We start from the raw sequence: 12,114 nt of genomic DNA on the forward strand, positions 1-12,114 counted from the left end.
ATGACAGTCAGCCAAGGACATGGGACAAAACAGGCTTTCAAGCGTTACCAGGAAAAAAAATCACAACAAGCCTTTCTTTGGTAGTTTAAAGTTTGGCCTTTCTTATTCTGGGTTCTTGGTAAGAATGCAAAATTTGTGTGTGTGTGTGTGTGTGTGTGTGTGTGTGTGTGTGTGTGTGTGGTCTGTCTATCTCAGCCCCTGTGATCTTTATAATTTTGTGAGCATCAGTTAATGGCTGAGTAGTGGTTCTTTTATACTTTCCTTTTTTATACTTTCCTTTTAAACTGGTGTAGGGATCTGAGCTATTTGGCAGTTTGAGACAGCTAATTATAACGGACACCTGTTTTTCTGAATGAATGTGTCTGGTGAACAGGCAGAGTCGCAGGGGTTTGACAGAGGACCTCCAGAGTTACCGACCAAACAGTGCCCAGAGACTGAGAGGACTTGGAGAAGACATCCACAGACTTTGTACGTTTGCCTGGCTGGGTCTGCTGCTTGCCTTGACCTTTGGCTCCAATAACTAAAAGAGTTCTTAGGGAAACCTGGGTCTTAAGGTTGGAAACAGACACTTGTGCCCCAGGCAGATCCTCTCAGGGTTTACTCATTTATTTACTTTGCATGTGTGTGATTAATTGGTCTGTTTTGCTTAAGCAAAGTTTCTGTGAGTAATCTGCTTCCCCCCACAATGATAAAAGGCTCAAAAGGTGAAATTGTCTAAATAGCAATAACAGCCAGGAAAAACCACCTTAGCATGGACATCTGTGATTGGGATCAATTTAATAAGGCTACGAACCCATTAAGGTCAGAGGCTATAATGCCTGGCCTATAGGTATTTTTTTGGTTTTGAAACGAAACTAATAAAATGCCCACGACAAGCTTATATAAGCAAGTAGTGCAATGGTTCCTGGAAGTGAAGTTCTAATGGTCATCCACAGAGCAAAGACACTGGGAGCCAACTAGAGTACAGCTGTTAAGTAGCACATGGTCTAGAGTCAGTCAACAGATCCTGTGTGGTCCGAAGACCTGCAGCAACTGCCCTATCCTGGATACTACCTCAGGTTTGTTCCATAGAAGCTGGTCTGTGTTGTGTCGGGCTCTCCAGGTAGCCTGATGCATGCTCAGGTTGGAGACTCCTATGAGTCTACGGAGTATGTGGGTTTCTTTTTGTGCCTTTTCCATCTTTAAACAGGAGGCAGCAGCATTTCTATACGACCTCTGACCCCCTTACTCTGGTGTCCTTCTCTCTTGGATAGAGTGAGATTCAGCCTAGGTCTTTGTATGTGGTAGGCAAATGTTCTGCCACTGAGCTATGTCTGCAGGCCCTAAGAGCTTTTCTTTGGATAGATCTTTGAAGATGTGTGTGTTGTGGGTTTATATATGTGTGTGTGTGTGTGGATGCAGGTGTGTATGTATCGCATCTTACATGTGGATCAGAGGGCAGCTTTGAGAATTAGATCATCAAGGCTGTGTAGCAAGTGAGTTTAGTCTCCGGGCCATTTCTGTGTGTGTGTGTGTGTGTGTGTGTGTGTGTGTGTGTGTGTGTGTGTAAAGTACAGAGTTCTCTTCACTCTTTGGAAATAAACTGAAGGAATACAACACTAAACTAGCAAAATGGCTTTATGTTGTTAACATACCATCTCTTATCCTGGAAATAGCAAGGTGAATCAACCTGTGAGCTCTTTGACCACCCAAGAAAGAGCACTTCCCTTCTGAGTTTATTATTATTTTTTTTTTTTATAATTTTTAAAGTTTTTTTATGTGTATGAGTATTTGCCTGCATATATATATGTGCACCATGTGCATGCCAACTGCCTGAGGGGGTCAAAAGAAGGTGTCAGATGCCCTGGAACTGGAGTTACGGATGGTTGTGAGTCATCATGTGGATGCTGGGAACCAAACCTGGGTCCCCTGTGAGCGCATCAAGTATCCTTAAACTGCTGAGCCTTCTCTCTAGCCCTGGCTACTGAGTTTATAAAACATTTCGTACTCACAAGCAGGTTATGCGCAGACCGATTCCAAAGTGTACTTTAGGAGATTTGGACTGTTTTATGGAGATAGAGGATCTTTAAGGGTGGACAGCCTTAAGAGCTAGTGTTGCCATTTAAAAGAATCTCACTGCTCCTGGGACAGTGGCAGGAGTGGGGACCAGGACCAGAAGCTGCTACTCACATCATCCGTTACTCAGATGGTACACAGAATCTCAGCCATACCCTGGTCCCAGCCCTGCCTGCTCTTTGGCAACTTATCCAGGTGGCCCTGGTCACAATAACTCTGGAGCAGATCTGTGGTAGGATGAGATAGCCATGACTGTGCCCTGGCTTCACCCTGAACGGTGGGAACTGGAGCGTTGGTTATCCTTATTTGAGCCTCTTTAGTTTACAGACTACTTTCACTCATCATGTGCCTTTGGGTCCTTAGAACACTCTTGGGAGGAGGTAGGTATTACTCACTGTGTCTGTCTTCCAAACATGTGTGCCTCTGTTTTCCCGTTGTAAAAACTAAAGCAAATATTTACAGTGAACTCCATGAAGTGGAAGGCCTCGTGACAGGCTCCACCAGAGTAGCCCCGTCTACTTCATGGAGTCATATGACGGAATGTTAGGTTCCCAACAGTTTCCGTTGACACTCTTGCCTGAACTTCCGGTGCTTGGACACAGCAAGTGCATTGATGTTTTGTTCTCCGTCCTCTAAGAAGTGTTCAGTGTAGCTTCAGACCTCCAATCCAGATTCCCTACAACATTGTCTTAAAATTAAAAAAAAAAATGTTTAAACCACCACCGGGACATTTTGGGCTTCAGGGAAGACTTAGATGTTAAATAGGAATTTTTAGCATAATTTAAAAATGTATCCAGCTGCTGGGTTTAAACCATGACATAAATTGGATTTATAAGATTTAATTTTTAGATGTGTATGTGTTTGGTGTGAGTGTGCCTCTGTGTGTGTGTGTGTGTGTGTGTGTGTGTGTGTACATATCACAGAGGGTATGTGAGAGTCAGCAGACAGCTTTTAGGAATCACTTCTCTCCTTCCCCCTTTACATGGGATCTGGGTATTGAACTTGGGTCCTCAGACTTGCTCAGCTTCATCTGCTAAGCCGCCTCCCTGACCCTATTTTAAATATGTAGCACACATGTATCCCAATTTCAGCTAGAGAAAGGACAGGAGACTTTGTTTATCCCGTTTTAGAGGAAGGGAAATTCATCTGGGGTGCATCCAACATAAGCACCTCTCTAAACGACTGAAGTCGAAGTGTGTTACCCAAGCACAAATCACTTCGGAATTTGTTCAAAATAGCCCAAGTTATTATCAGTTAATTCATTGATTTTGCTGGGGTGGGGTGATCCCAGGACCTTGTGCATGCTAAGCAAATGCTCTATCGTTGAGCTACACCCCCAACCTGCCTAAATGTGGGATGGTATTTAAGCAAATACTGATCAAGCAAAAAACGTCATCCATCAGCTACCTTGGCTCTGCTATCAGAACACGTTCAGGAGGTCTGGATTGGTGGCAAACCTCGAGAAGCTGGAGAGCCTCTGGAGGAAACCCAGGACAGCTTTACTGACATACATCCTTTTCTGTTCACGTTTTCTTTTTGGGTGACCATCAGATTCCCGTTGTAAAACTCAACTGGCAAAGAACTGGATGTGGTGGCAAATACCTGTAATCTTAGTGCTTGGGAGGTGGAGGCAGAAGGGCTATCCTGGGCTACATGAGACTGTACATCAAAAAAAAAATGCCCCAAATGAAAAATTCACAAGCAAATAATAATATTTGTTGGCAAGTCATGCCAGCATCTTCCTCTGGGTAGAATTTTGGTGTACAGATTTTTCTAAAAGGCTCCCTAAGTTCCTTCTTGTTTCATGTTAAACACATGTAGGACTAATTTTCAAAATAGATAGTTAAAGCTGTGTGTGGTGGTACGTGACTGTTAAGCTAGGACTTGGGGCACTCAAGCAGAGGAATCAGAAGTTCAAGGCCAGTCTCAGTACAGTCTGGGCTAGATGAAAGTGTCCTTCCCTCCCCGCACCCCAACAAAAGACAATAGGCCAAAAAAAAAAAAAAATACCGCAAGGGCTGGGGAGATGACTCAACAGTTCAAAGCACTGGCTGCTTTTCCAGAGGACCTGGGTTCGATTACCAGCACCCACATGGTGGCTTACAACCATTTGTAACTCCAGTTCCAGAGGATGTGATGCCCTCTTGCCTATAAGGGCACCAGGCATGCACAGCACAGGCATATGTATAGGCAAAAACAAAAACCAAAACCATAGACATAAAGCAAAAATAACAACAGCAAAAATCCCACAAAGTATAGTTAAAATGGTCTGTTGGACAACTGGAATTGTTCTTCTCCATTGCAATTTCTACCTTACAAATTAAATTTTTTAAAATTTGTGTGTGTGTGTGTGTGTGTATGCATAGTGACAAACTCCATGCAAAGGACATAACTGGAGCCTACTAGCAGTTGTGAAGATACCGATCCTGGAGTTTTTTGGGTCCTAAAACTCTTACAGTTGACTGTACAGTGAAAACACTGAAATAGTCATTGGGTGCTGGGACCACAAAGATGAGATGATGCTGGGAACACAAAGATGAGATGATGCTGGGAACACAAAGATGATGAGATGCTGATCATGGGGTCCACCTGACAGAGATAAGGCAGATCACAGGAGACCAATTTAAACACCTTAACCCGTGTTCCTAAGGATCTTCTGCTGTAACCCTTTGCTATCTCCAGCCCTCGTAATCCCTCCTTTGGGTCAATCTGGTTATGTTAACCTGCCAGAGAGGGGAACAGTGCTAGCCAGAACTGAGTTCCATACTCTTTGTGCCAAGCTCACCACATGGAAAGTGGAAATTTCAAGATTTGTTTTCTGTCCAACAGAAGGGTGGTTTTCTCGAGAGGCTATTGGTACCTTAAAGAACAAGGTTCATTACAAGGTTCAGATATCTTTGCTTTTATGCTCTGATTTCCAGGTTGGGTTGATGTGCGGTGCAAGGCTCTTTCTAGACTGGGGATGCTCTGCAGAGAGCAGAGCCTCCTCTCCACTCGATGCTAGCCTGGTCTTAGATCAGGTGGTGCTGCTTCCCTTACCTACGGATAGCTCCTGAGTCTGGCTGCCTTTTTAGATCACCAAGAGCTTGGGGGCAATGGAGGCTGGGAGGGTGAGGGCTTGCTGATGGAGTGGGAGCCTTTTAAGGAGACTGGCATGTCTCTTTCGTCTTCGTCAGCCCTGGGTGCCATCTGGATGCTCAGAAGCTGCTTAACCAAAGGGAAGTAGTAGTTGGCACTGTTCCACCTTTACATCACTCAGCTCTCACAGCCGCGTAGAGGGACAGAGAATTGCTTCAGAAGAGAATGCTCAATTGAAACTGCTTGCCCAGGCCACAAGCTGCTAAGAAGGAACAGAAAAGTATGAACCATGGACTGTCCGACAGAGTCAAGCATTAGGGGTTACTTGGCTATGTGAATGAGTGAATGTCTAACATGGAGTTCGTCTGGTCTTTTAGGTAAAATGCTTCTGACCTGGTTACTTCTTCACTTTACAGAGGGTAATTCCTATGAGTTTTTTCTGAGCTTCACCCATTCGGTGAAATGACCCATCTGGGCCACGGCAGAGTACTGGCTGGAGCACCTGGTGATGGACTCAGGCGAAACAGATACCGGGAAAAGTGGGACATGCTGTACTGTCCTGTGGGTTTTAGAGGGTGCTGGAGCAAGACTTCTGGGCTGTTCAGGAACCTTTGTGCCTCTAAGATGCAAATGTCTGTTCACCCACTCCACAGTGCTTCCCACAATCCTCCCACTGACTTGAGGACAAAAGCCGCACTCCCAGTTAAGGCTTTTCCAGAAGGTTGAGTGTCACAGCTGCCTTCGCAAATTATACCTGTGATACTGAGCTCCATGTGTTCTTGTTGTCTCTAAGTTGTTACACAAGCTAATCTGTCTCTCCTTGGACCATTCATCCACATCCCTTTTCCTTCTGCCATTCCTCAGCTCTGGTAGCAACCTCCCTGTGGGTCCCTGTAGAAGCCCGGACCCAGTTGTTGTAACTGTGTTTACTTGCCTGTGTTCCCATCAGGTAATAGCATCATCTTTTTTGTTTGTTTGTTTTTCAAACACAGGGCTTGTTTTTTCAAACACAGGGTTTCTCTGCACAGCCCTGATTGTCCTGGAACTCACTCTGTAGACCAGGCTGGCTTCGAACTCACAGTAATCCTCCTGCCTCTGCCTCCTGAGTACTGGGATTAAAGGTGTGCCCATAGCCAGGTGGCGGCGGCGGCGGCGGCGGCGGCGGCGGCGGCGGCGGCGGCGGCGGCGGCGCACACCTTTAATCCCAGCACTTGGGAGGCAGAAGTAGGTGGCTCTCTGTGAGTTCGAGGCCAACCTGGTCTCCAAAGCGAGTTCCAGGAAAGGTGCAAAGCTACACAGAGAAACACTGTCTCAAAAAACCAAAAGAAAAAAATTAACATATTAACAAATTTAAGATTTGAGTGCCTTACCAATCTTTCAAAGACAGAGTCCCAAGAAGAAAAAAAAAAAATGTTCTTTTGGTTTTTCAACACAGGGTTTTTCTGTGTAGTTTTGGTGCCTGTTCTGGATCTCGCTCTGTAGACCAGGCTGGTCTCGAACTCACAGAGATCCACCTGCCTCTGCCTCCTGGGTGCTGGGATTAAAGGCGTGTGCCACCACTGCCTGGCAGAAGAAAATGTTTTATTAAGCTCTTCTTCCAGGTCCCTTTAGTCAGTTATCAAAATCTTTGGAACCTTTATATTTTGTACGTTGTGCGGTCAACCCTCAGCCTCCTACTCCAGGTTGGTTGGTTCTCTCCCAGATATGAGGTTTCCTACATGCCACATCAGGCTCACTCTTACCCTGCCTCTCTTATCCATCAGTCCTGCCTTTTGTACAGTAAATCTTGACCCTACATGGTAACTTCCAGCTGTCAAAATTTTTACACATTCATTATCAGTAGCATGTCGCTGGATGGGTTCCACAGAGAGCAAAGCCAAGCCATTATCATGGCCAAGGCCTCCTCTCCCTCTTCCAGCCCAGAGCCTGGTTCTAACAGGATGGGTCACAAGACATCCCATGCTCACTCTCATCCCTGTTTGTGCCATACTCATGGCTTCTCTGCAAAGTTTCTCTCCCATCCCTTTAAATAGTCGCCTGCCGATTGCTTCCTGGATCCAAAGATGAGGACCATCCCTGAGCTGCAGGACAAGGGTGTACAGCTAGAGAGTTTTCTCTCCTGGTCCCGCCAAGCCCCGGCAGTCCAACAGCCCACTTATAAAATATACACACAGATGCTTATATTATTTAAACTATTTGGCCTAATGGCTCGGGCTTCTTGCTAGCTGTTCTTATATCTTAAATTAACCCATTTTCTATTAATCTATACTTTGCCATATGGCTCGTGGCTTACCGGTACCTTACATCTTCCTTGTCATGGTGGCGGCTGGCAGTTCTCCCTCTCTGCCTTCCAGTTCTTTCAACTCTCCTCTCTGTTAGTCCCACCTTTATTTCCTGCCTGGCTACTGGCCAGTCAGTGTTTTATTTATGAACCAATCAGAGCAACATATTTGAACATCCCATAGCAAGGCTGCTTTAGCCTACATGGGGATTTGCAGGTCTTCCAGAGGCTGAGGATATAGTTCAGCTGGTAGAGTCCTTGCTTATCTTGGTGATATACACCTATAATCCCAGCACTGGGGAGGTAGGAGGATTAGGAGTTTGAGATCATTCTTGGGTACTGAATATGTTGGAAGCCAGCCTGGGCTACACTAGACCCTGTCTCAAAAAATAAAATCTTTAAAACATTTTTAAAATTGTTTTATTGTCTTATGTGTGTGAGTATTTTGCCTGAACGTATTTCTGTGCACCACATGGGTGTCCATGGAGACCAAAGGAGAGTCAGTTCCCACAGAAATGGTTGTGACCCACCATGTGGGCACTGGGAACCAAACCCGAATCCTAGGGAAGAGCAGCCAGTACTCTTAAGTGCTGAGACATCTCTCCAGCCCCCAGAAAAATAAAATCTTGTAAGCTCCCCAGGAATTTGAGTGAACTCCAAGGAGAGATAAGATGATTTGTGTACTTAGACTGATCTCTCTCTCTCTCTCTCTCTCTCTCTCTCTCTCTCTCTCTCTCTCTCAGCTCGTATGTGGATAGTTCCTCTGATGCCTTGGCTAAACTTGGACTGTGAGCGATAGGCCTAGGTGGCCACCTGGTGATTTTTCTAGCCCTTCTCTTCAAAGGTCTAGAAACCATTTGCCACCCTGGGAAGTTAGTCTTTCCCACACATCCACTGAGAACCAGACTCCCCAGGGAGCCCTTGAAGCTGGCGTGAGAATTGAGTTCTGGCTTCCAATCTTGTGATTGTTATAATACAAAATTACTCACGACTTTCCATAATCAGGTTCAGGTTGTGATAATGTATTTATATTCGTTTCTGGAGTGAGCAGTGCATAGTGACACATAACACACACACACACACACACACACACACACACACACACACACACACACACGACTCTGCCTTCTAGACCTAGACATATCTAAATAGAGGAACTTGCAGACTCAGGGGATAAAAAGTACAAGTCACCAGGAAACTCAGGAAAAGTAAAGGCCTCAGAGCAGCTGGATACAGTGAAAAACATCTATAATCCCCACACTCAGGAGGCTGAGGCAGGAGGATAGCCAGTTTAAGGACAACCTGGATTATACAGTGAGGCTATGTCTCAAAAAGACCAATCAGTCAACAAATAAAACAAAACAAACAAGCCTCACAAGATTCCAGGCCACCAGTATATTTGAGTTAGGGCCTTACCCTGGCCCCGAACATATGTAGACCAGGCTGGTCTTGAACTCACAGAGATCCACTTGCCTCTGCCTCTGCTAAGACTACAGGAATGCTCTCTCATGTCTGGTAGGTGGGCTGTTGTTTTTTTAAAAATATTTATTTATTTTACTTTATGGAAGTTTTTCTTACAGCTATGCATTTTTACTACATGCCTGCCTGATGCCCATGGAGGCCAGAAGAAGGCATTGGATTTCCTGGTCAGAAGAAGGCAGTGGATTCCCTGGACCTGGAGTTTCAAGAGGGTTGTGAATTACTGTATGAGTGATGGAAACTGAACCTGGGTCCTCTGCAGTAGCGATAAGCGTTCTCTAGCCCAAAGATGGCCTGTTTTTAAGAACCAGAAAAATCAGGGATCTGATCCTGTTCTCCCAGCATTGGGGGATGGGGGTGGGGTAAAGGGCTGCAGTGCACAGGAAATACAGGCAATGTGAAGAGAAGCTGTGTATCTGTCTTGGGACATCTTACCCTCTCCCCAAACAGCCTCTAGAATTTCTTTTAAATTGTTAAAATTTGTTAATGTATGTATGTAGTGTGTGTGTGTGTGTGTGTGTGTGTGTGTGTGTGTGTGTGTGTGCGCTTGCACACATGAGTACCATGGCACATACGTGGAGGTCAGAAGATGCTTTTGGGAGTCTCTCTTTCCACCGTGTGAGGCCTGAACTCAGAGGCAACAAGCACCTTCACCCCACTGAGCCGTCTCCATGTCCCTACCCCTGATATATCCTATCTTGGTCTTACGAAAAGCACATAGATCCAGAAACTCACCACTTCTTAAGAGAAGTTAGGAGATAATTTGACATAAGAACATTGATTTATTTACAATTTGGCCAAAGTCGGGAAAGAAAGACTCCTGAGTTCTCTGACTTTTCTCCATAGTGATAGAATTTTGTAGGACCGATGAAGGGAAAGCCAAGAAAGCATGCTGATTTAGACTGTCAGAACTACTTGAAGTCTCTTCCTGGGAGGCAAGCTCTTCCTCTGGCTGGCACCAGCACATCGGCCTATCCCTTCCCCCAGCGTAGGATTCTGTGGAAATTTAACTCTTTGTGATTCTTTGAATAGCCTGATAGCCTTTCTTTAGAATGTCTCCTCTTCTGCAAGGGCCGCTGTGCTGGGATGATCTGTCCTCTGGGCTTGATGTAGCTGTTGCCATCTGATGTCAGAGCAGCCCTGGTTGCCACATGAGACCCACCACCTTCATAATACTGGGCTCACTAACATCCTGCTGTGGGATGTCCTGTGTGCTGTAAAAATATGTTGCTATGATAGATTGATAAATAAAATGCTGATTGGCCAGTAGCCAGGCAAGAAGTATAGGCGGGACTCACAGAGAGGAGAATTGGGGGAACAGGAAGACAGAGTGGAAAGAGACGCCAGCTTGCCATCCAGAGAGCAACATGTAAAGGCAACAGGTAAAGCCACGGAACACGTGGTGACATATAGATTAACAGAAATGGGCTGAGTTAAGTGTAAGAGCTAGTCAATGGTAGGCCTGAGCTAATGGCCCAGCAGTTTAATTAATATAAGTTTCTGAGTGATTATTTTATAAGTGGTTGTGGGGGTCCGTGGTGCTGGGCAGGACTGGAGAAAACTCCAGCTACAACATCCCCTCAAGGAAGGAGGATGTCTCATCAGTCCCCTCCACTCCAAGGGTATGAAAACAGTTCACAGTGGTTGGGAGCAAAGGAGACTCCTTGGTGGTGTGGCTGTCCTTAAATAATCCCAGTTAAACTCATGGGTTCACCAAGCTGGACTTTGAATTGTTTCTTTGATGTGTCCTGGCCCTCCCTGGCTGGAGTGAATAGAAACAGACTCCACAGGGAGAGTCCTGCATCAGTGCTAGTCTCTGGAGACCATGCACAGCAACCAAAGACCAGCCCACCTAGCTCATCGTCACCCTGCCTCTCATTTCCCTGAGGGAAGCCCAAACTTAGCTCGTGCCTCACTCCTGTCACAGAGCTCTGTCTATATAGTCAGGGTCCCCTCTCCTGCCAGCCTAAATATACATTTAGGCTGACAGTTTCTGGAAACTTCCTTGGGGCTGAGCACCAGTGTTGCAAATGCAAGGCCCATTTCCTGTGCTTACTGGAATCGTTGCTGCTGGAATATCATCTGCTTTCCAGTACAGACTACTAACACCTGAAGTCCTGCAAGGCTCAGGAATAAGTCTCTTGGGTCTTTTTTCTATTTGATACAGGGTCTCTCTCTACAGCCCTAGGTGTCCTTGACCTCAGAGATCACCTGTGTCTGCCTCTTATGTGCTGTTATTAAAGGTGTACACCACCATGCCTGGCAGGTCTGTGGGGTTTTTTTTGGAGGGGCAATATATACTGGGACAGAGTCCTTTGAATCACCCCACTGGGCTCCATCTTTATCCTTATCATCTCTATGAACATCAGTTTCTTGTCTTTCCCAGCCCTGCCCACACCCCAACCTAGCAAGTGGAAGGATGTCATACGAGCTCATTCAGCTCCCATAACTGAAATTGGCAGAAAGAAGCTGCTGGGATTGTTGGTGGTGGCTTACTCACAGGGAGGGAAAGAAGCTTTGGGCCCTTTTAGAGGGGAGAGGAGATCATGTCGGTATTGTGTGATGTTTCTTGGGGAGACATGAACAGATGTCTGTTCACCCCAGATAGAGAATTTGATGGCAGACCAAAGGAACAATGCCACCCAAGCCATTGGTTTACCGATGAGTTTATGAGCTTACTTACAGGCTCATGATGAAGGGTTTATGGAATGTGGGTGACCCCAGAATAGCAGCATCACTGAAAAGTCCCACCTCAGCATACATGATGACCTCACAGAAAATGTGTCATGGAACCCCACCTTCAATTAATCTTTCATATTTTTTGGGGGGGAGGAGTTCGAGACAGGGCTTCTCCATGTATTGTTGGCTGTCCTGGAATTCACTCTGTAGAACAGGCTGGCCTTGAACTCGGAGATTTGCCTGCCTCTGCCTCCTGAGTGCTGGGATTAAAGATTTGCACCACCACCACCACCCAGTGACCTTCCATCTCTTAAACACAGAGCACTTCCCATGACCTTGTGCAGTGGGAGGGGACAGGAAGGATAAGGGACTAGAAACCAAGTGAGGTCCTTTGACTGTCTCCACTTCTCCTACCAGGGAATAGTAACAGCCTCATTCCTTGTGCTATAGACCTAGTATCTCACTGTGTCCTGCTTATTTTGTTCCCATGACTACTGGGCCAGGCACACTACAGGTCACCACAACAACCTGAGCTCCACGAA

The sequence above is a fragment of the Peromyscus leucopus genome, chromosome 1, assembly GCF_004664715.2.
Source record: "Peromyscus leucopus breed LL Stock chromosome 1, UCI_PerLeu_2.1, whole genome shotgun sequence".
In the NCBI taxonomy this organism is placed as follows: Eukaryota; Metazoa; Chordata; class Mammalia; order Rodentia; family Cricetidae; genus Peromyscus; species Peromyscus leucopus.